A 23,422-nucleotide genomic window follows, 5' to 3' on the forward strand; every position below is an offset into this window, starting at 1 on the left:
TACATCACCAGCCTGCCAGCCAATGATCGTCGCTGGCAGGCTGGCGATTTTCAAAAAAACGAATCACAAGCCATATAACACCTTATATTTATAAATATAAGGTGTTAAATGGCTTCTGTGCTCCTCTGCTGATACTTTTGGTCGGTTGGTTCCAACAGAGGAGCACACATCACTGTGAGTACCCACCAACACCACACTTAGCCCCCAGATCACCCCAATTAACCCCTTGATCGCCCCTGTCAATCACCTAGTGAAAGGGAAAAAAGTGATCAGTGTAAACTGTCACTTTTTTCACTGGTATTGACTGTTAGGTTTTAGGATAGTTTAGGCCCTTTGGTTAGGTAGTTAGCGATCGCTTAGCGCCCAGCCCACCGCACCGCACCGCAGTCACTGATTCGCTGATTAGCGTATCGCTAATCAGCATTTGTACTTTTATAGTATTTGTAAGTGATCAAAACTGATCACAGTCAGATCTATAATAGTATTACTGTCACCTTAGTTCGCCCTCCACCCAAAACGCAGTGTTTGCCCGATCAGGCCTGATCTGTCGCCCACACGTGCCCGCCCCGCCGCAGTGACAACATTTTTTTATTTTTTTGATCACTGCACAATCACTTTACAAGCGCTGCGGCGATAAAAAAAATCAGTTTTGATATTTTTTATCAATCACAGCGGCCTCCGGTACTTCGCTAGCCTCCCATTTGTAAGACAGGCTTGCTTTTTTTCTTGGGTAGTCTCAGGGAATACCCCTAAATTTAGTAGTCCAAATGTCAAACAGGGGGTATTCTTCTGAAGAGGCATACAGGCCCAGTCGGATGAGGAATGGGAACCCTCATCTGACGAATCTAGCGGGTCAGAATATGAACCTGTAGAAAGCAGTGGCAGTCTGACCCAAAGTTCGGACGAGGAGGTTGAGGTCCCTGATAGCACCAGGCGTACCCGGCCCCTTGTTGCTAGACCTCAGGTTGCGCAGGATCCGCTTCAAGGGCAGCAGAGTGGGGCTGGCGCTGTCGGATTACGTGGTGAGGCATACACCAGCAGCGCAGCCCTCCCTGGACCTAGTACCAGCACTGCCGTACAACATGGTGAAGTGGCGAGCACCAGAAGGGCAGTTGAAGCTGGTACGGTGGCACGTGCAATAGTTACCCCGTCACAGCCACCGCACAGACAGGCCCGTAGAGCCCCTAGAGTCCCTGAGGTGCTGGCAAACCCTGATTGGCAGTCCCCAACTTCAGCCGCACCTGTAGTTCCCCCTTTCACCGCCCAGTCTGGAGTTCGGGTTGAGACAGCTCAGATCGGTTCGGCACTGGGATTTTTTGAGCTGTTCTTGACTGCGGAGCTCTTGGACATAGTCGTGGCAGAAACAAAACGGTATGCCACTCAATTTATAGCCGCCAACCCGGGAAGCTATTATGCCCAGCCTTTCCGGTGGAAACCAGTCCAAGTTTCCGAAATAAAAAAATTTCTGGGCCTTCTCCTCAACATGGGTCTAACCAAAAAGCATGAATTGCGGTCATATTGGTCCACGAACCCAATTCATCACATGCCCATGTTCTCTGCTGCTATGTCCAGGGCACGATTTGAGGCCATCCTGCGTTTCCTGCACTTTAGCGACAACACCACCTCCCGTCCCAGAGGCCACCCAGCTTTTGACCGGCTTCACAAAATTCGGCCCCTCATAGACCACTTCAACAACAAATTTGCAGATTTGTATACCCCTGAGCAAAACATCTGCGTAGACGAGTCCCTTATACATTTTACCGGGCGCCTTGGCTTCAAACAATACATCCCAAGCAAGCGCGCCCGGTATGGGGTAAAATTGTATAAGCTCTGTGAAAGGGCCACAGGCTATACCCACAAATTTCGGATCTATGAGGGTAAAGATCAGACCCTGGAGCCGGTCGGTTGCCCTGACTACCTGGGGAGCAGTGGGAAGACAGTCTGGGACTTGGTGTCACCCTTATTTGGCAAGGGGTACCATCTTTATGCGGACAATTTTTACACAAGTGTGCCCCTCTTCAGGCATTTGTTCCTAAAACAGATTGGCAGCTGTGGCACCGTGCGACCTAGTCGCCGGGGCTTCCCCCAATGGTTCGTTACCACCCGTCTTGCAAGGGGGGAGAGGGCTGCCTTGTGTAACGAAGAACTGTTCGCGGTGAAATGGAGAGACAAGTGTGACGTTTACATGCTCTCCTCCATTCATGCAGACACGACAATACAAATAGAACGGGCAACCAGTGTCATTGAAAAGCCCCTCTCAGTCCACGACTATAATGCGCTCATGGGAGGGGTGGACTTCAATGACCAGATGTTGGCTCCTTATTTAGTTTCCCGACGCACCAGACGCTGGTATAAGAAGGTGTCTGTATATTTGATTCAATTGGCTGCATATAATAGTTTTGTTCTCTACAGTAAGGCTGGGAGAACAGGATCCTTCCTCAAATTTCAGGAAGAGATCATCGAGAACCTCCTGTATCCAAGAGGTTCCGTGGCCCCATCCACCAGTGTAGTGAGCCGTCTACTCGAGCGACATTTCCCCAATGTCGTTGCTGGTACCTCAACCCAACCGTCACCCCGAAAAAGATGTTGTGTCTGTAGCAGGAGTGGAATAAGACGTGACACCCGCTATTTCTGTCCTGACTGCCCTGACCACCCTGCCCTATGCTTAGGGGAGTGTTTCCAGAAGTACCACACACAGGTACACTTAGCATAGGGATTGCATCTCACAGGACAGGCACACAGGGCTATTAGGGCCCTTTCACTCACAGCTGCTGCAAACCTCTCCTTTCACCTGGGACAAAGTGCATAATGTACTTCTCCACATCTTTGGGCGATTTGCGCTTTGCACATTGTCCCATGGGGAAGGAGAGGTTTGTCCTATAAAAGGTAAAAAAAATCAAAAAAATAAATAAAAATCACCGGTAAGCAAAAAAGTTAACGTTCTGTTCAAAAAGTTAAATAAAGTTTATATGTTCCGTTCAAATGTTATTATAAAGTTAATAAATTTATTGCATTGCGGCCTGGTTTTTTCTTTTTTTTTTTTTTTTTTTTTACCTTCCAGGTGGACCAACCGATCGACTAGCTGCAGCACTGATGTGCATTCTGACAGAAGCATTGCGCTGCTGTCAGATTACACAAAAGTCGGTGTATGTGGCGGTGCAAGACGAGATTTCTCCTCTGCAGTAAAAGATACGTTTGCCGAGGCATATGAGCTGAGGGGGAGGCGGTGTTCATATGCTTTGGCAAACACTTTGTATATAAAAAAATAAAAATAAAATCCCAGCAATGATTTATTCATCCACATCGATTGATGTGAATGGAGAAATCGGGTTTGCCAGGGCATACGGGCTAAGTGGGTATGGATGTTGGGCGGAGCTCCTATGTCCTGGCAGACGCCTTTCCCCTCCTTTTTTTTTTTTGGCAGAGATTTTTTCATCCACATTGATCGATGCGAATGAAGAAATCTGTGCCGTTCATTTCTTCTTTCTGCCCAGGGGCTGAACGGAAAAAAAAAATTTCATTACCCGTATGCTCAATATAAGGAGAATAGCAGAAACTCCTAATGCTGGCCATACATGTAATGATTGCGGAGACCCTCAAATGCCAGGGCAGTACAAACACCCCACAAATGACCCCATTTTGGAAAGAAGACACCCCAAGGTATTCGCTGAGGGGCATATTGAGTCCATGAAAGATTGAAATTTTTGTCCCAAGTTAGCGGAAAGGGAGACTTTGTGAGAAAAAAAATAAATAAAAATCTATTTCCGCTAACTTGTGGCAAAAAAAATAAAAAAATCTATGAACTCGCCATGCCCCTCATTGAATACCCTTGGGTGTCTTCTTTCCAAAATGGGGTCACATGTGGGGTATTTATACTGCCCTGGCATTTTAGGGGCCCTAAAGCGTGAGAAGAAGTCTGGAATCCAAATGTCTAAAAATGCCCTCATAAAAGGAATTTGGGCAATGTGTTTTGGGGTGTCATTTTACATATACTCCCGCTGGGTGAGAGAAATATCTTGGTCAAATGCCAACTTTGTATAAAAAAAATGGGAAAAGTTGTCTTTTGCCGAGATATTTCTCTCACCCAGCATGGGTATATGTAAAAAGACACGCCAAAACACATTGCCCTACTTCTTCTGAGTACGGCGATACCAGATGTGTGACACTTTTTTGCAGCCTAGGTGGGTAAATGGGCCCACCTTTCGGATTTCACAGGGCATTTTTTACACATTTTGATTTCAAACTACTTCTCACGCATTAGGGCCCCTAAAATGCCAGGGCAGTATAACTACCCCACAAGTGACCCCATTTTGGAAAGAAGACACCCCAAGGTATTCCGTGAGGGGCATGGTGAGTTCCTAGAATTTTTTATTTTTTGTCACAAGTTAATCAAAATGTGTAAAAAATGCCCTGTGAAATCCGAAAGGTGCTCTTTGGAATATGGGCCCCTTTGCCCACCTAGGCTGCAAAAAAGTGTCACACACCTGGTATCGCCGTACTCAGGAGAAGTTGAGCAATGTGTTTTGGGGTGTCATTTTAAATATACCCATGCTGGGTGAGAGAAATATCTCTCTAAAAGACAACTTTTCCCATTTTTTTTATACAAAGTTGGCATTTGACCGAGATATTTCTCTCACCCAGCATGGGTATATATAATATTACACCCCAAAACACATTGACCAACTTCTCCTGAGTACGTCGATACCAGATGTGTGACACTTTTTTGCAGCCTAGGTGGGCAAAGGGGCCCACATTCCAAAGAGCACCTTTCGGATTTCACAGGGCATTTTTTACACATTTTTTCAAACTACTTCCCACACATTAGGGCCCCTAAAATGCCAGGGCAGTATAACTACCCCACAAGTGACCCCATTTTGGAAAGAAGACACCCCAAGGTATTTTGTGATGGGCATAGTGAGTTCATGGAAGTTTTTATTTTTTGTCACAAGTTAGTGGAATATGAGACTTTGTAAGGAAAAAAAATAATAAAAAAAATCATCATTTTGCGCTAACTTGTGACAAAAAATAAAAAGTTCTATGAACTCATTATGCCCATCAGCGAATACCTTAGGGTGTCTACTTTCCGAAATGGGGTTATTTGTGGGGTTTTTCTACTGTCTGGGCATTGTAGAACCTCAGGAAACATGACAGGTGCTCAGAAAGTCAGAGCTACTTCAAAAAGCGGAAATTCACATTTTTGTACCATAGTTTTTAAACGCTATAACTTTTACCCAAACCATTTTTTTTTACCCAAACATTTTTTTTTTATCAAAGACATGTAGAATAATAAATTTTGAGAAAAAATTATATATAGATGTCGTTTTTTTAAAAAAAAAATACAACTGAAAGTGAAAAATGTAATTTTTTTGCAAAAATTTCGTTAAATTTTGATTAATAACAAAAAAAGTTAAAATGTCAGCAGCAATGAAATACCACCAAATGAAAGCTCTATTAGTGAGAAGAAAATGAGGTAAAATTCATTTGGGTGTTGAGTTGCATAACCGAGCAATAAACGGTGAAATAGTGTAGTGCAGAAGTGTAAAAAGTGGTCTGGTCATTAAGGGTGTTTCAGCTAGGGGGGCTGAGGTGGTTAAACTAATACTTTGTTGAAGCACCTTTGGATTTTATTACAGCACTCAGTCTTTTTGGGTATGAGTCTATCAGCATGGCACATTTTGACTTGGCAAGATTTGCCCACTCTTCTTGTCAAAAACACTTCAAATCTGTCAGATTGCGAGGGCATTTCCTGTGCACAGTCCTCTTTAGATCACCCCACAGATTTTCAATCGGATTCAGGTCTTGGCTCTGGCTGGGCCATTCCAAAACTTTAATCTTCTTCTGGTGAAGCCATTCCTTTGTTGATTTGGATGTATGCTGTGGGTCGTTGTCATGCTGAAAGATGAAGCTCCTCTTCATGTTCAGCTTTCTAGCAGAAGCCTGAATGTTTTGTGCCAATATTGACTGGTATTTGGAACTGTTCATAATTCCCTCTAGCCTAACTAAGGCCCCAGTTCTAGCTGAAGAAAAACAGCTCCAAAGCATGATGCAACCACCACAATGCTTCACTATGGGTATTGTAAAGAAATCGGACCCTTTACTATGGTATCCCGGATACTGTATTCCGGAGGTCAGCTTGGGTTAAGTCTTATCTGGCGCCAGGAGAATGAACTTGTCAGATATAACACAATCACGTGTCTGTTCAAATTCACTCTAATTTTATTGTCCTTCAGTTCAGCCTTTTATAAGGCAGAGAGTATAATTTACATAGTAACAGCATTAACCAATCATATGTGGACACATATAGGCCGGTAAACATTAAGCCGGAATGACCTTGTAAAGTGTGACTGTCTTCACTAGAAATGAGGAATTTCAAGAAACTGTCCAAGGACAGGGAGAGAAACCCAAATTGCAGGGGGGGAAGTTGAAACAGTGCATGAACAAGATGCTATCACAATACATATTGTTAGAACAGACAAAATGGAGTCACATATATCCTTTCAATCCCCTCTAAGAACCTTATATATTTTATATTATATGGTTCTTTCTCTTTTCTCCCTTAATTTGTTTGTAAGCCTTTAGATATTCCATATACCCTTCAGGAGTATAATCCTCAGGTTTTGTTGAAGTTGTGTTTGCCTCTTCCATCTCTACCGGAGTATAGAGGAACGTTGGTCGTACCCCTCTTCCAGCCACCTTTTGACACATGGCAAGGAGGGAGGGCACACACTGTAGACAACAACAGAGACACACTTTTGCAGCGACCACGGCGAGTGCCACTCCTAAGACATACCTTATTTGACCAAAGTCAGGTATCCAGCTAAAGAGCCAGTCCCACCACCCTTGGTCCACGTCTTGCTTTATATGTTTAATAATTTCTTCTAATTGGCCTATTTTATCTTTTATTCCACGGGAGTTGAAAATTGAAACAACACATTCCTGCAAACGCTGAGCATCCTATACCATGTTGAAGCAATAGATAATCAATAGTTGCCCTATTCTGCAAGATAGCCTTTTTATATGATTGTATATCCAGTAGTATGTCTTGTAGAATTGCACTAGTTATATTTATCTGTCTTACCATAAAACAAGCAAGTTTTGATATTGTCCTGTGGTTATATATGGCCAACCCCGGTACCCCCACCATAGATACCCCTAAACTTATGTATTCTGATCTAGAGAGAAGATTCACATTATAGTCACAATTTTCTGGTAGCTGTAGAGAATTGTGTCTCTCGTGTGTCGCGTCCGCATTGCTGGGACTAGTGGTATCATCGTTAACGTCAGCCTGGCTATTGTGCAGGGTCCCTCTGTAATATTGGCTGGTATGTACGTGTAACTAGTATTTCCACAGGCCAACACCCATCCTGTTGGTAAGGGTGCATGTTTGTCTAGGGACGGTACTGTTTTTGTAATATTACATTGCATATTCTTTCCTGATACTATCTTTTTACAGCTATTTATATTTCTGTTGCAAATATTTGGCTTAGTCTTGTTCTGTAATTTTGCTTGTATGCAGGGAGGTAATAGTTTCTCATCGCAAGTGAACTTGTAACATATTTCTGCTGCTGTGACAAGACCTGTAATTATTTTTATCATGTTACTTTGTAGCGTCTTATATGCGGAGCAGTTATAACAAGCATAATAAGGATTTACATATTTAACATCATCATTTTGTAGATCAGTATCATTCCATTGGGAACGTAGGAGCCCTGTCCACACAGTCACTGGGGTGGGGACTGCTACCAGACAGGTCTCCAAAATATCAGATGCGGATAAAGAGGTTCAGAGACAGAAATCAATTAAGTTCAGAGTTTTGGTCAGGTACAACCATAGGTTCTCCTTCATCTTCCATAGATTGTCTTCCCCCCTGCATTCTGTTCTTAGGTGTGTCTGTCTGTCCCACAGTTGTGGGAGGGTAAATAGAATACATAGGATCGCCACTATCAAGACACTGTATCTCAGCCATCTCAAGGAATCTCCCGACTGCATCGTCCTGGGCTGTCTGCCTCCGTTAATACCCCTTCTGTGTCTTCTTCAAGGTCAAGGCTTTCTGCCTCCATTAGTACCTCTCTTTTCTTTACCAGCTTAATCCTTGTGGCGTGGATCCACGTGGGACTGTTCAGTGAGGACTGCTGTTCTGGTGATCGCGACTACCTCGGTGGGTGGTCCGTAGGTGAAGCTTCCTGGTTCCTTTCCCTTCTTTAAGATCTTAACCATCACCTGGTCGTCTACCTAGAATGGATGGGTTGGTTCCTGTGAAAGAGAAGGAGACTTACAAGCGACTTTTTCTTCAGTTTTACTTAGGACCTTGATCAGATTAGTAACATACTCATCTCTGATCAGTTCCAGGTCTCCTTCCTGCACTACCAGGGGGCGTTCTGCCCATGGTGTGGGGAAAAGCCTACCCATTAGGATTTCAAATGGTGACATCCCTAACTTCTTATTAGGCGTCATTCTAATTTCTTCAAGTATTATTGGTAGGATTTGTTTAAATTTTTCAAATGTACCAGCAGTGGCTTTCCTGAGTTTGTCTTTCACTGTCCTGTTCATTCTTTCCACAATGCCTGAGCTTTGTGGATGGTATGGAATATGACATTTTCATTCCACCTGTAACAGTCTGGCTATCTCCTTGTTAAGTTTTGAGGTGAATGCTGGCCCCTGGTCTGACTCAATAACCAGAGGACAGCCCCACCTTGGGATTATTTGCTGAGTCAGGATTTTGGCTGTAGTTTTAGCATCTTCTGCCTTTGTAGGGAAGACTTCTGGCCACCTTGAGAACATATCCACTATCACTAATGCATACTCTTGTTTCCCTTTTGTTTTAGGTATATGCGTGTAATCCACCTGCAAGTGGGTGAATGGTGTAGTGGGGTAGTCAAGGTGTTGGTGGGGTATTTTCAGTGGGTTGTTAGGGTTGTTTCTCAAGCACGTGATACATCTGTGTATGTAGTCCGTGACTAGCTGTTTGCTATCAGTGATGTAAAAACTTTGGCTCAACAACATGTGGGTGGTTTGTATGCTGTTGTGTCCTACCCCGTGAAAGTGTGCAATGAAGATGGATGCACTATGCTGAGGTATGCATGGCTTCCCCTCTTTGCAGACCAATCCAGACTGTGGATTTTTCTGCAAAATTGGATAGCACCAATCCTTTTCCTCTGTTTCAGTTGCATACCTTTGTAGGTCTGTTAGCATGTGTGTCAAATCAGGTGAGGGTGGGTGTAGGACTGCCATTTCCCAATTGTCATGATTCGTTCTGTTTGGGTTTCTCTTGGCTGTGTCTTTAGCTACACTATCTGCAAGTGCATTTCCTCTTGAAATTCTGTCTTTCCCATTTGTGTGTGCCCTGCAATGTACTATAGCTAGATCTGAAGACAATCTGATTGCGGCCAAGAGGTCCGTGACTAACTGTGTATGTGAGATTCTCTTACCATCTGCTGCAGTGAATCCTCTCCTCTGCCAAATCATTCCATGATCCCATACTACACCATGAGCATATCTGCTGTCTGTGTAAATGGTGACAGGTTTATTGGTGTGTAGTATGCAAGCCCTTGTGAGTGTAATGAGTTCAGCTGCCTGTGCAGACTGGATGGGAATTGGGCTTGTTTCCAGGACTATGTCTGGCAGCATGACAATAGCATATGCTGCACAGAATATGGTGTCAGTGGGACGAGAACATGATCCATCAACAAAGACTTCTGGTGCGTCAAGTATGGGAACAGTTGATAAGTCAGCCCTAGGTGACGTCTCGTGATTGAGCACCTGTAGGCAATTATGTGTGTCAGGAAGGACGTCTTCTGTTCCTTTTAGTCCTAGCAATGCATTCAAGACAGGTGCTGGTCCTGCGATGTTGGATGCATATTTAATCTGGAGGGAAGGGTTACTGAGCAACAGGATCTCATATCCAGATAATCTTTGTGCTGACATGTATTGTGTATGTACACCTCTCAGCAAGCCTACAACATCATGTGTAGTGTGCAAAAAAGTTAGATGTCCCAGGGTGAAAGTGGTTGCTAATTGTACCATTATTGCACAGGCTGCAAGGGAACGCAGACATGCCGGCATCCCCTGAACAGAGGTGGGCATAACCTTTGAGAAAAAATGCACAAGGACGCAACTTGCCTCCGTGTTCTTGTGTCAGTACCCCCGCCATGGTTTTACAATTTTGGCGTGCAAACATGTGGAAGGGCATATTATAGTCAGGGAGGCCCAGCCCTGGACTCGACATGAGTGAACATTTCAGATAATCAAATGCATTGTACATTTCAGAAGACCATTTAATCAGATCTGGATTTTCTTCCAGAGTGGCTTGCCTCAAAACATTGTCATAATAGGAGCAATCATGAATCCATTGTCTACAGTAGTTTATCATACCAAGGAAAGATAACATTTCTTTCTTGGTGTGCGGGGTGACCAGGCCCGCAATAGACTGGACTCTTTCTGTGCTAATTCTCCTTTCACATTTTGTGAGGACAAAGCCCAAGTATTCAACCTGCATTTTACACCATTGCATTTTCTTAAGTGCCACTTTGTGACCACATCCTGACAACCATAGTAACAGTGATAAACCATCCTGAATGCTGGCCTCCGCTGACATGCTACACAGTAACAAATCATCGACATATTGCAGCAGCACAGAACCTTGGGGGGTTACCATGGTTTTAACGTGGCTTGGAGGACTATGCTGTACACTACAGGTGAATCAGCATATCCCTGGGGCATTCTGCACCAGGTCAGTTGACGTCCGTCAAAGGAAAAAGCAAAAAGTAGTCTGGTTGCCTTATCAACTGGGATAGAGAATAAAGCATTCTTCAGATCTATCACACTGAAATAGACAGCGTCTGCAGGAATTGCAGAAAAAAGTGAGGTGACATCTGGGACAATTGGAGCAATGGGCACAATGATATTATTTATTGCCCTTAAATCCTGTACAAAGCGGGTAGTACCATCTGCCTTTGTCACTGGATTCACGGGCGTGCTGTAGGGTGAAATCACCTCTTCCAGGATTCCATTTTGTAGGAATTCTTCTATCATTGGCCTAAGTCCTTCGAGTTTCTCTTTTGACAGCGGGTATTGCTTCTGATATACAGGTGTACTGCCTTCTGTGATGTTTGCTTTGTATGGTGTGCAGTCAATGAATCCTGTGTCATAGTCCCCTTCTGCCCATAATGATGGGTCTATATCCCCCAATTCTGAGTGATCTTGTAAGCTTGTAAAGATTAAAGGCACAGGGGTCACTATGGGCAGAACATCAGAGTGTACACTGATGCCATTGTTTTCGACAGTAATTTGCAACTCTAACTTGATGAACAAGTCTCTTCCCAGAAGGCTCACAGGACATTCAGGTATGATGCTAAAAGCATGATCTGTAATGTATTCCCTATCAATGGTTTCTACTGGTAAGGAATCCGTTCTGTATGTTCTTGTCAATACCCCATTTATTCCCATAGAGGGCTCAGACTTTCTTAAAGGTCCTTTGTACATTGAACTGTTTAACACACTAGAAGTAGTTCCACTGTCTACCATGAATCCCACTCTCCTTCCTCCTACTCTAAGTCATCTAAGTCCACCCCTTTTAGTCGGACGCTGTGGTCCTCCTACTGTCCGTCAGTAGTGTCCCAGCTGTCCATGAGAACAGAGCTCTGATGTTAAGCACAACACTTAACATGTAACACGTAACTTCAAACATTGAAACAAACAGATCTGACAATACAGACATGAACACACAAAGGGCCCATAAGAAACTTTTCATTGACTTCAATTTAAAAAAAATGTACAGCTCAATCAACACTGTTGGCACCAATAAAAAACAAAAATCTTCCAAGAAAAATAAAATAAAATTCTCAATGCGCATATTATATGAAAACAAATATCGTACTCCATACACATTCACATTTTTATGTACTCCTTTTCACAAACAGCTCATAACCACGCCCTTATACATAAAATATGAATTGCATACACAGCTCTGCTAAAAACAGTCTTCACACATTTTCAACTCAACTACAACTCAAAGCCACACCCATTCACATTCCACTGAATCATTTGTCTTCCAACCCAGCCACACAGTTTTCTTTGTTTCATCCCAAAACTTGCAGCACAGACAAACACAGCTTTCCTGGAAACAGATAGCCACACCACACCCAGAATTGCTGATGGTCTATATCGCTGTTGTGCTGTGTTTTCCAATGTCTTCTGGTCTTCACTCTGTGATTAATCAACTCTTATAAGAAGACAATATACATGTTATAATCATACAGTAATTTTGTTAAACCCAAATCATCTTATATGCCATGTGGTCTTAGTTAGTGTTGCACATATATAAGAATTTTTGTTAAAAGCTGGATTCCCACATTACACTGCTTGGGAAAGAAAGAAAATAATTAAACAATTCTTTGTCTTCTATAATGTTATTACACATATAACATCACTTACTCTGCATGATTCCCTCACCCCTTTTCTTTGCCTGCTTTTCTTATCTTAGGAATGTTTCTCTGTTAATGCAGGGAAAGTGAATCTCTGTGGCTCACACTAGGTACAATACTTATCCATTAACTGACCATCTTTTACTGCTCTAATCTCTAATGCTAGGGCTACGGATCTTCCCTATTTAAACACACACATATCATTAGGGTAACAAAACTTAACCAGTTCATTTCTGAACATTTAACACAAGCGCCTTTCTGATTGCAGACACTGGGGCACTTTCTTTCTTGCTAGTGCCATCAATTAAATTCCTGACACTGCTCTGTTTTCTCACTCAATAGAACCCCCCCTCAACATCACAGGAGTTCTGATTTCCACAGTCTGTAAGCTCTAACTTCACAGATTCTTACAGATTTTCATCCCTGTTGCCAGCCGGGCGACCTGCTGTCCGGGGCCACAGTTTCTCTATAACATTCTTTTTCACATTTTAACTTTCAATTCTCCATTAATATCACATCCTGACAAATTGTCTACCCATGGGTTAACTAGGAAGTAATTTATGGGACTACACCGTGCACTATTTTTTTTTAGTGCACTTTATCTATCTGTGGTGATGTGAACTCCCGGAGTCCCTTTTAATCCCCTTTACTCCCTGAGCCTTGGCTCCCTGAGCCTTGTCTCCTGTGTCCCGAACACAGCGATCTCCCGAAGTCTAAAGTAGATGGTTTAACTTACTTGAGTCGAGACGTGGCCAGTGCCCTCGGATCAGACGGAGGGCAAAATTGATGTCTTTCTCACCGGACCCGAGGATGACCCTCTCGATCCCGGACACGAGCCCCCAAAACTGTAAGGAAATCGGACCCTTTGCTATGGTATCCCTGATACCGTACTTCGGTGGTCAGCTTGGGTTAAGTCTTATCTGGCGCCAGGAGAATGAACTTGTCAGATATAACACAATCACGTGTCTGTTCAAATTCACTCTAATTTTATTGTCCTTCAGTTCAGCCTTTTATAAGGCAGAGAGTATAATTTACATAGTAACAGCATTAACCAATCCTATGTGGACACATATAGACCGGTAAACATTAAGCCGGAATGACCTTGTAAAGCGTGACTGTCTTCACTAGAATTTAGGAATTTCAAGAAACTGTCCAAGGACAGGGAGAGAAACCCAAATTCCAGTGGGGGAACTTGAAACAGTGCATGAACAAGATGCTATCACAATACATATTGTTAGAACAGACAAAATGGAGTCACATATATCCTTTCAGGTATGGTGGTCATTTGGTGATGTGCAGTGTTGTTTTTGCGCCAAACATATCTTTTGGAATTATGGCCAAAAAGTTCAACCTTGGTTTCATCAGACGATAACACATTTTCCCACATGCTTTTGGGAGACTTCAGATGTGTTTTTGCATAATATAGCCTGGCTTGGATGTTTTTCTTCATAAGAAAAGGCTTTCGTCTTGCCACTCTACCCCATAACCCAGACATATGAAGAATAAGGGAGATTGTTGTCACATGTACCACACAGCCAGTACATGCCAGATATTCCTATAGCTCCTTTAATGTTGCTGTAGGCTTCTTGGTAGCCTCCCAGACCAGTTTTCTTCTCGTCTTTTCATCAATTTTGGAGGGACGTCCAGTTCTTGGTAATGTCACTGTTGTGCCATATTTTCTCCACTTGATGATGACTGTCTTCACTGTGTTCCATGGTATATCTAATGCCTTGGAAATTATTTTGTACCCTTCTCCTGACTGATACCTTTTAACAATGAGATTCATCTGATGCTTTGAAAGCTCTCTGTGGACTATGGCTTTTGCAGTGGGATGCGACTAAGAAAATTTCAGGAAAGACCAACTAGAGCAGCTGAACTTTATTTGGGGTTAATCAGAGGCACTTTAAATGATGGCAGGTTCATGCTGACTCCTATTTAACATGATTTGGAATGTGATTGCTTAATTCTGAACACAGCTACATCCCCAGTTATAAGAGGGTGTGTACACTTATGCAACCACATTATTTAAATTTTTTTTTGTTTTCTTCCCTCCACCTAAAATATTTCAGTTTGTTTTTCAATTGAGTGGTACAGTTTATAGGTCACATTAAAGGTGAAAAAAGTTCTAAAATGATTTATCTTTGTCTCATTTTTTTACAGCACAGAAACCTGACATTTTGACAGGGGTGTGTAGACTTTTTATATCCACTGTGTATATATATATATATATATATATATATATATATTTTATTTTTATTTTTTCATTTCTTGTGGGCTTTACAATCTAAAAAATCCTTTGAAATAAAATTTGTCAAAGAAATATATTGCAATTTGTATGCATGCGAACATATTCCTGCTGCTGTCAGAGGTGTATAAGTTTATTTTTGGCCCCAGTCTGGCGGGGGCCCATTCCTGTGAACATATTCCTGCTACAAACAAATAACCAGCTCCTGTCTGTTCTGACTTAGTTTGGCAGAGCTATGTGTAGGCCTTAGGCCCCTTTCATACGGGCGAGAATTCCGCGCGGGTGCAATGCGTGAGGTGAAGGCATTGCACCCGCACTGAATCCGTACCCATTCACTTTAATGGGGCTGTTCGTGAAAATCGCAGCATGTTCTATATTCTGCGTTCTTCACGCAACGCAGGCTCCATAGAAATGTATAGGGATGCGTGAAAATCGCAAGCATCTGCAAGCAAGTGCGGATGCAATGCGATTTTCACGCATGGTTGCTAAGGAGACGAGGGATGAGTTACCCGGGACCCCATTTACTTTATTATTTTCTGAATTAAAGAATTCTATTATTTTCCATTATAACCATGTATTATAACCTGTATTTTCCGTATTATAACCTGTAAAATATACAGAACACCAATCCCAAACCCGAACTTCAGGGAAGAAGTCCGGGTTTGGGCCTGGGTACCACAGTCAGATTTTTATCACGCGCGTGCAAAACTGAACATCAGAATGCAATTGCAGTAAAAACTGACTGCAATAGCGTACCTACTCGCACAATTTTCCCTGATCGCAGACGCAATGCATCCGGACCTAATCTGGACATGCTCGTAGGCAAGGGGCCTTATACTACTCCATTACCCTTTACATGCTACTGCTGTCTGTCCTGATAAGTTTGGCCGAGATATGTGTAGGCCTTATACTACCCCATTACCATTTACATGCTGCTGCTGCTGTCTGTTCTGATGAGTTTGGCCGAGCTATGTGCAGGCCTTATACTACCCCGTTACCACTTACATGCTGCTGTGACATCCTGTGTACTTTTTCAATAGACAGTGTCCGCTGCGGACAGTTTAATTATCTGTGCCACATCTCCTGTGTAAAGTGTGCGCATCCAAAAAATATCTGTGACATCCAGTGTTCTTATGAGGCCAAGCTATGTGTAGGCCTTATACTACCCCGTTACTATTTACATGCTGCTGCTGTCTGTCCTGATGAGTTTGGCCGAGCTATGTGTAGGCCTTATACTACTCCATTACCATTTACATGCTGCTGCTGCTGCTGTCTGTTCTGATGAGTTTGGCCGAGCTATATGTAGGCCCTATACTACCCCGTTACCACTTACATGCTGTTGCTGCTGCTGACTGTCCTTATGAGTTTGGCCGAGCTATGTGTACCGTTACCATTTACATGCTGCTGCTGTCTCTCCTGATGATTTTGGCCTAGATATGTGTATGCTTTATACTACCTCATACCATTTACATGCTGCTGCTGATTTTTGTCCTGATGAGTTTAGCCAAACTATGTGTAGGCCTTATACTACCCCGTTACCATTTACATGCTGCTGCTGTCTGTCCTGATGATTTTGGCTGAGATATGTGTAGGCCTTATACTACCCCATTACCATTTACATGCCACTGCTGCTGCTGTATGTCCTGATGAGTTTGGCCGAGATATGTGTAGGCCTTATACTACCCCGTTACTATTTACATGCTGCTGCTGCTGCTGTCTGTCCTGATGAGTTTGGCCGAGCTATGCGCAGGCCTTATACTACCCTGTTACCATTCATATGTTGCTGCTGTCTGTCTTGATGATTTTGGCCAAGATATGTGTAGGCTTTATACTACCCCATTACCATTTACATGCTTCTGCTGCTGCTGTCTGTCCTGATGAGTTTGGCCGAGCTATGTGTAGGCTTTATACTACTCCGCTACTATTTACATGCTGCTGCTGTCTGTCCTGATGATTTTGGCCAATCTATGTGTAGGCCTTATACTACCCCTTACTATTTACATGCTGCTGCTGCTGTATGTCCTGATGAGTTTGGCCGAGCTATGTGTAGGCCTTATACTACCCCATTACCATTTATATGCTGCTGCTGTCTGTCCTGATGAGTTTAGCCGAGCTATGTGTAGGCCTTATACTACCCTGTTACCATTTACATGCTGCTGCTGTCTGTCCTAATGAGTTTGGCCGAGCTATGTGTAGACCTTATACTACCGCCTTACCATTTACATGCTGCTGCTGTCTGTCCCGATGATTTTGGACCAGCTATGTGTAGGCCTTATACTATACCGTTACCATTTACCTGCTGCTGCTACTGTCTGTCCTGATCATGATGAGTTTGACGCTGGACTAAAGGGGACTTACTGCAACCTTATCGTTCAAAATTACACAAAAACAAAACAATATAAAAAAATGGAAGCACACGTTACAACAGAAAAAAATATATTTATTTACAAACATGCCTCTATGGCAACTTTTTGGTTGGTCATGAAGTTCCAACAACTCCTGCATCCGTTTGAGGTGCAGCGCCTCCATCTTCCGCATCTGCTTGCACATCAGCCTCTGTATCTCGTGCATGCCGGCTTCATGCTCCTGCTGTATCTGCCTATTTTTTTTTAAAAGTAATCAGTACTGTTAAAATATGAAAATTACTTGCAATTCAGATTAATTGGCATGGATACGGAATTATATTGCTATGTGCACATATTTACCCTCCTGACGGGGGCTGGTGATCCTCCTTCTCTTCATCACCATCAGGACCGGGGGGGAATCTGGCTGCTGGGAGGGTCCAGCCTCTTCCACCTCCACCTCTTTGGCCACATCAGGTGGGCTGGCGCCTCATGCTGCTGCTGCTGGGAGGGTCCGGCCTGCTCTCCCTCCTCCTCCTCGGCGGACAACACCACCACCTCCAGATCCTCTGTCGAAGGCCTGCGGCGGACAGAGGGAACGGGCACCCCTGTAATCACACAATGTTCAGAATTTAGGCATAACTCATAATAACAAATGCAAATTTAGTGTGGGATGTATCTAATGTAATGATGGATGGAATACAGAATGATGATGGCAGTTTATGTATATACCGTATTTTTCGCCCAATAAGACACACTTTTTCTCCCCCCAAAATGGGAGGAAAATGCCCCTGCGTCTTATGCTGGCAGTTTTACATCGCCGGCTGCGATGTATGAGAGAGCGGGGGGAGGGACTGGGAGGAGGAGCTGGGGGCCGGCAATAGCGGCGGGGCAGTGCAGTCAGTGTACTATAGCCCCGCCGCTCCGGTATACTAATATAAAATGTCTTATTCAATTAATAGTTATTACACATGTCCCCTCACTCCTAATAGTACCTTACATCCTAACCGCTTCAGTAGAATGCAGGCAGGACGGGCGGACGGCATCGTAACTCCCTGATGTCACGTGCCTGCTCCGCCTACTTTATGAATGAAGCAGGCGGCGCAGGCAAGTGACGTCAGTGCCTGCCTGGGTTGTACTGAAGCGGTTAGGATGTACGGTACTATTAGGAGTTGGGGGGCATGTGTAATAACTTTTAATTGAATAAGACATTTTATGTTTGTATACTGGAGCAGTGGGGATCTGTGGATGACATTTTTATGGGGGACATCTGTGGATGGCACAGTTATGGGCTGGGGAGTCTGTGGATGGCACTGTTATGGGCTGGGGGGGTCTGTGGACGGCACTGTTATGGGTTGGGGGGTCTGTGGATGGCACATATATAATAGTGCCACCCACAGATCCCCCCTCTAACAGTGCCATCCACAGATCTCCCCTGTAACAGTGCCAGCCACAGATCCCCCTGTAACAGTGCAAGCCACAGATCCCCCTGTAACAGTGCAAGCCACAGATCCCCCCATAACAGTGTCCGTCACAGATCCCCCCATAACAGTGTCCGTCATCCACAGATCCCCCATAATAGTGTCCGTCATCCACAGATCCCCCCATAACAGTGTCCGTCATCCACAGATCCCCCTTAACAGTGTCCGTCATCCACAGATCCCCCCATAACAGTGTCCGTCATCCACAGATCCCCCCATAACAGTGTCCGTCTTCCACAGATCCCCCATAACAGTGTCCGTCATCCACATATCCCCCCATAACAGTGTCCATCATCCACAGATCCCCCCATAACAGTGTCCGTCATCCACAGATCCCACATAACAGTGTCCATCATCCACAGATCCCCCCATAACAGTGTCAGTCATCCACAGATCCCCCCATAATAGTGTCCGTCATCCACAGATCCCCCATAACAGTGTCCGTCATCCACAGATCCCCCATAACAGTGTCTCTCATCCACAGATCCCCCCATAACAGTGTCTCTCATCCACAGATCCCCCATAACAGTGTCTGTCATCCACAGATCCCCAGTAATAGTGCCATCCACAGACCACCATTAGTTCCAAACCCACCAAAAGCACACCTTTTGGTTAAAAAATTTTTTTTTCTTATTTTCCTCCCCAAAAACCTAGGTGCGTCTTATGGGCCGGTGCGTCTTATAGGGCGTAAAATACGGTACACACACACACACACACACACACACACACACACACACACACATATATATATATATACACTGCTCAAAAAAATAAAGGGAACACTTAAACAACACAATGTAACTCCAAGTCAATCACACTTCTGTGAAATCAAACTGTCCACTTAGGAAGCAACACTGAGTGACAATCAATTTCACATGCTGTTGTGCAAATGGGATAGACAACAGGTGGAAATTATAGGCAATTAGCAAGACACCCCCAATAAAGGAGTGGTTCTGCAGGTGGTCACCACAGACCACTTCTCAGTTCCTATGCTTCCTGGCTGATGTTTTGGTCACTTTTGAATGCTGGCGGTGCTTTCACTCTAGTGGTAGCATGAGACGGAGTCTACAACCCACACAAGTGGCTCAGGTAGTGCAGCTTATCCAGGATGGCACATCAATGCGAGCTGTGGCAAGAAGGTTTGCTGTGTCTGTCAGCGTAGTGTCCAGAGCATGGAGGCGCTACCAGGAGACAGGCCAGTACATCAGGAGACGTGGAGGAGGCCATAGAAGGGCAACAACCCAGCAGCAGGACCGCTACCTCCGCCTTTGTGCAAGGAGGAACAGGAGGAGCACTGCCAGAGCCCTGCAAAAGGACCTCCAGCAGGCCACAAATGTGCATGTGTCTGCTCAAACGGTCAGTATATACACTGCTCAAAAAAATAAAGGGAACACAAAAATAACACATCCTAGATCTGAATTAATTAAATATTCTTCTGAAATACTTTGTTCTTTACATAGTTGAATGTACTGACAACAAAATCACACAAAAATAAAAAAATGGAAATCAAATTTTTTAACCCATGGAGGTCTGGATTTGGAGTCACACTCAAAATTAAAGTGGAAAAACACACTACAGGCTGATCCAACTTTGATGTAATGTCCTTAAAAGAAGTCAAAATGAGTCTCAGTAGTGTGTGTGGCCTCCACGTGCCTGTATGACCTCCCTACAACGCCTGTGCATGCTCCTGATGAGGTGGCGGACGGTCTCCTGAGGGATCTCCTCCCAGACCTGGATTAAAGCATCTGCCAACTCCTGGACAGTCTGTGGTGCAACGTGACATTAGTGGATAGAGCGAGACATGATGTCCCAGATGTGCTCAATTGGATTCAGGTCTGGGGAACGGGCGGGCCAGTCCATAGCATCAATGCCTTCATCTTGCAGGAACTGCTGACACACTCCAGCCACATGAGGTCTAGCATTGTCTTGCATTAGGAGGAACCCAGGGCCAACCGCACCAGCATATGGTCTCACAAGGGGTCTGAGGATCTCATCTCGGTACCTAATGGCAGTCAGGCTACCTCTGGCAAGCACATGGAGGGCTGTGCGGCCCTCCAAAGAAATGCCACCCCACACCATTACTGACCCAATGCCAAACCGGTCATGCTGGAGGATGTTGCAGGCAGCAGAATGTTCTCCACGACGTCTCCAAACTCTGTTACATCTGTCACATGTGCTCAGTGTGAACCTGCTTTCATCTGTGAAGAGCACAGGGCGCCAGTGGCGAATTTGCCAATCTTGGTGTTCTCTGGCAAATGCCAAACGTCCTGCACGGTGTTGGGCTGTAAGCACAACCCCCACCTGTGGACGTCAGGCCCTCATATCACCCTCATGGAGTCTGTTTCTGACCGTTTGAGCAGACACATGCACATTTGTGGCCTGCTGGAGGTCATTTTGCAGGGCTCTGGCAGAGCTCCTCCTGTTCCTCCTTGCACAAAGGCGGAGGTAGCGGTCCTGCTGCTGGGTTGTTGCCCTCCTATGGCCTCCTCCACGTCTCCTGATGTACTGGCCTGTCTCCTGGTAGCGCCTCCATGCTCTGGACACTACGCTGACAGACACAGCAAACCTTCTTGCCACAGCTCGCATTGATGTGCCATCCTGGATAAGCTGCACTACCTGAGCCACTTGTGTGGGTTGTAGACTCCGTCTCATGCTACCACTAGAGTGAAAGCACCGCCAGCATTCAAAAGTGACCAAAACATCAGCCAGGAAGCATAGGAACTGAGAAGTGGTCTGTGGTGACCACCTGCAGAACCACTCCTTTATTGGGGGTGTCTTGCTAATTGCCTATAATTTCCACCTGTTGTCTATCCCATTTGCACAACAGCATGTGAAATTGATTGTCACTCAGTGTTGCTTCCTAAGTGGACAGTTTGATTTCACAGAAGTGTGATTGACTTGGAGTTACATTGTGTTGTTTAAGTGTTCCCTTTATTTTTTTGAGCAGTGTATATATATTTATATGTAATAAAGATGTGTAATGAAAACCGGCACTCTACACCTGGTGATAATGCTTAAAGAGCAATGTAGACAGATTGGTGGGTAAAAATATGCATTTATTAATTATCTATATCGATAATATAGGAAAGGGTTGGGTTTAAACTGTAATATTCTACAATGATTGGTAATAATAACCACTTTCTTAAAAATGTAATAAAAAAATAGGAAATAAATGAAAAAGGAAATATTAAAAACTTAATAATTATAATGAAATGTACAATACAGGAGTGGGAGTGCAAATGGAGCAATGCGGTGGTCGTATAGTGGTAATTGCCACCTTCAGTAGTTCATTGGCACTCTGGTGGGTAGATGTCCCTTGTAAACAGTTCCTAGATGGGTGGAGACGCAGTAAAAAAAAATTAAATATGTAAAATATATAAATTTGCTGGCCGGTCACTGTTAGTGGTTGTAATTAAAAATTAAAAAGAAAAAAGAGGGGGGTGATGTACCAGTCGGATGCTGCACCTAGTGTGGCGTCCCACACGGCGAGAAGGGCTGCACCCCGACTGTGGTTTACCTTCTTTATAAGGTACGGGTGTCCCAGCTGCTGGAGCGTCCTTACTGCGCTCTGTTTTCTGTGATGGCCGTTCGGCGTCCCACGTGGGTGTGACGTCACTTGTATGGCGTCTTACATGTCTTTACTACGTTCAGTTCGTGAACGTTGTAAAGCGGTCTTTTTGATCCAATAGTCGGGTAGATACGATTAAATGGAAGCTCTTCCAGGATGGTATGTTTAGCGGGTTTGTGGGGGAGTCACCATACGCGTTTCGAAGGTCTGAGCTGCCTTCTTCATCAGTGGTAGCCCGCTGTCTGCCATTGTGTTGGCTTTTATACCCTGTTTATGCATCTGTCGAAGACCTGGACTGGATCAGATTCTTGCGATCCGATTTTTTGGTTGCGATGGATTTGTCGAAAATCTGGATTGGGTCTGATTTTTTGGATCCGATTTTTTATATGCGGTGTTCCACATCGGGTTGTGTCCGATTTTTTGGATCCGATTTTTTTGGATGCCATGTTCCACATAGTGTCGATTTTACCTTTCGTTTTCTTTCTGTTCCTTCTTTTCGTTTCACTTTGGTTAGGGAGTGGATTTTTTGTGGTGGGACAATGCTTCGGTCATCTTCTATTAGGGATTGGGGTGTTTGGGTGGGGGTTCCATGGTTGTGTTGTTTCTGTATTATCGCTGCGTTTTTTGGTGCTGTAGATGCGTTTTTTTGTGTCTTTACCTCTGTGGTTTACCTCTTATGTTCCTGGCCTACCATGCCATTAGATGTATTTCATGAGTTGGGTTTCACTTTTTGGTGGGAATTTTAGGGTTTTGTCATTTTGCGGTACCGCTGCAATTTTTCTGCCATTGGTGCGTTTTTTTGTGGTTGATTTGCGTGTTGTGTTTTTGGACATATCCCATGTCTTGGAAATGTTGTATGTGGCGGATATCACAATTTCCGTGTGGTAGAGCTCTCGGTGTCATTTTGTGTGGTTCCTTTTTTCTCTTCTTTGGGGTGAGATTTAACATGTGGTGATGGAGTATAGTTTGGGCAGTGATTATGTGCTTTAATTTATGTGGTGGCAAGAGTGGGGTCAAGTAGTGGCGTTGGTGGGGGACATCGTGGGTGGTACTTGTTGGGTTTGCTTATGGTGCTTGTTCATTGGTGGTGTACATTGTAGGGTGATATCTTCTGTGGACGTGTTTCGTGTCTTCAGTGGTTTATTATCTTTTTAGGGGTGGTGGTATGGGGTGGCGGCCTCGTATTGAGTGCCGGTAGGGGTGCTGGTAGACAGCCGGACGCCTACCGCTAGTCGAACGGAGGCAGACACTCGGGGACTGTTATAGGAAGCCGAATAATTCGAAGTCGGCATTCAAGCCTCCCGGAATGAGTGTGTTGAACTCGAAAATGAATTTGGATTCGATGCGCGACATCTTAGCTATGT

This window comes from Bufo bufo, chromosome 2 (genome assembly GCF_905171765.1).
Source record: "Bufo bufo chromosome 2, aBufBuf1.1, whole genome shotgun sequence".
NCBI classification, from domain to species: Eukaryota; Metazoa; Chordata; class Amphibia; order Anura; family Bufonidae; genus Bufo; species Bufo bufo.